General features: G+C 39.8%; 1 protein-coding gene across 2 annotated transcripts in view; it reads left to right on the top strand.

Annotated features, from left to right (window-relative positions):
- Positions 1-1,950, top strand: part of PDGFD (platelet derived growth factor D) — a 230,312-nt gene that overhangs the window by 185,827 nt on the left and 42,535 nt on the right. The window lies entirely within an intron of this gene.

Genomic DNA, 1,950 nt, shown 5'->3' with positions numbered 1-1,950 from the left:
CCACATCAATTCCTGCTGACCAACCTCAGGGGCCATCATAAAGTACTTAAGGGATTCCCGTCCACTGAATCCTCTGAGCAGGCAAACATTCTAACTCTTCTTTGAAGAAGAAAGGTAATTTTGTACCCTGCTGAGGAGTAAGATAGGACTAGATTATATTTGAGTGGAAAATGCTATTATCATTTGAGGGGTTTGATTACAAAAATAAGAAATGAGTCCTAATTCTAAGATTGCCATAGAAGATTAAGGGCATTTCTAAAAGTTTTTCCAAACTACCAGAACTGTATTTCTTGTCTTCAATTTTTTTGCTACTCTCACCTCTCAGAATAGCTATTTACTGTTTGTTTTCTAGGAACTCCATTATGCTTCAATTCACTGAACTCCATTATATGTAAATTCATTGAATTCAAAGTGATAAAATGTCCATATTTTTCTTCTCTTTTTTTCATACACGCTGAAAGAGAGGTGTGTGAGCAGGGGAGGGAAGGATGAGGCTATATTAGAAACCAGCTCCCTACAAGTGTGGCAGGAGACCTAAGTTCCAAGCACCAGATCTGCCAATGACAGGGACACTGACACTTAACCCTTGGGGAGCTTAGTTCCCTACATGTAGGCCAAGGCTGGTCATGATGAAAGCTCCCTGAGAGCAGTGACCCTGATGTTCTTTTCATTTCTTTTTCTCCAGCATCTGGAACCATGTAGTCAGTAATAGTGGAAGTCTATAAATACCTGTTGAATGAATGATTAAATGCCCTTCAAAAAAGAATTCTAAGTCTGGTATTTGTCCCACTCCTTCCTTTTCAGCCTCATTTCCTTCCTGGTACTTGGGGCACATGACACACTCACAGATTCAAGATCATGCCACTCTGTCTGTGTGTGTACTCTCCACCTTCCTACTCCTGACTGCCAAAAGCTTTGATTATTATTCAGAGGTCAATTCCAAGGGCACTTCTTCTGAGACCTTCCCCCAGCACTCCAAAGTGGACTTAAATCATTCTTTCCTCCATAGACCTAAGGGACTTTGCTTAAAGCCCTAATAGAGCACATATTTCTATAGGTCTTGTATTATTATTTATCCCTTTCACAGATGTTTATTACCACCCTCTGTGTAACAGCCAGTGTGCTGTGGCCTTGCATAAATCACCTCATTTGATCCTTGCAGCGAACCAATGACTATTCATTCTTTCATTTAACCAGTATTTATTGAATGCATGTTAGTTAACAGGCCCTGCTTTGGGTGCTTGGGGTAGAGCAGTGAGAAAGTTAGAAAACATTCCACCCTCGAGGGGCTTACATTCTAATAGAGAAACACAAACTTGAAAACAAGTACAAAAATAAATGAACAAGATGCCATAGATTGAATGTTTCTGTCCTCCCAAAATTCATTTGTGGAAACCTAAATCCCCAATGTGACGGTACTTACAGATGGGGCCTTTGGGCAGTAATTAAGACATGAGGGTAGAGGCCTCATGATGGAATTAGTGCCCTTATGAGAAGACCCATGAGAGAAATGGTCTCTTTCTCCTCTGTATGAGGACACAGCAAGATGTCCATGTGCAAACCAGAAGGAGGGCCCTCACCTGAACCTGACCATGTCAACATCCTAATCTTAGACTTAACCTTCCAACTGTGAGAAATAAATTTCTGTTCTTTATAAGCCATGCAGTCTATGGTTAATTTTTCTAGTTGCCCAAACTGACTCAGACACTAGATAATTTGAGATAATGGTAAACCATTAGAAAATAAAAGTTACTTATGTAAAAGGGAGTAAGAAAAGTAAGGAATTAGGATTATTCTTGATGTCACATTACTTAAAGGCAATTCTGTTTCCTATGCATCTGTGCATTACCCAGCACCTGCCTCAGTGAGTTACATACTCGGGTCATTCAAAAGTCTTAGTCAAATAATGGATAGAACTTTGAATTTAGTGATCTGTGATATCCTTTCCAG

The sequence above is a fragment of the Galeopterus variegatus genome, unplaced genomic scaffold, assembly GCF_000696425.1.
Source record: "Galeopterus variegatus unplaced genomic scaffold, G_variegatus-3.0.2 Scaffold361, whole genome shotgun sequence".
NCBI classification, from domain to species: domain Eukaryota; kingdom Metazoa; phylum Chordata; class Mammalia; order Dermoptera; family Cynocephalidae; genus Galeopterus; species Galeopterus variegatus.
The sequence above is the reverse complement of the archived record's forward strand: the minus strand, read 5'-3'. Positions and strand labels throughout refer to the sequence as shown.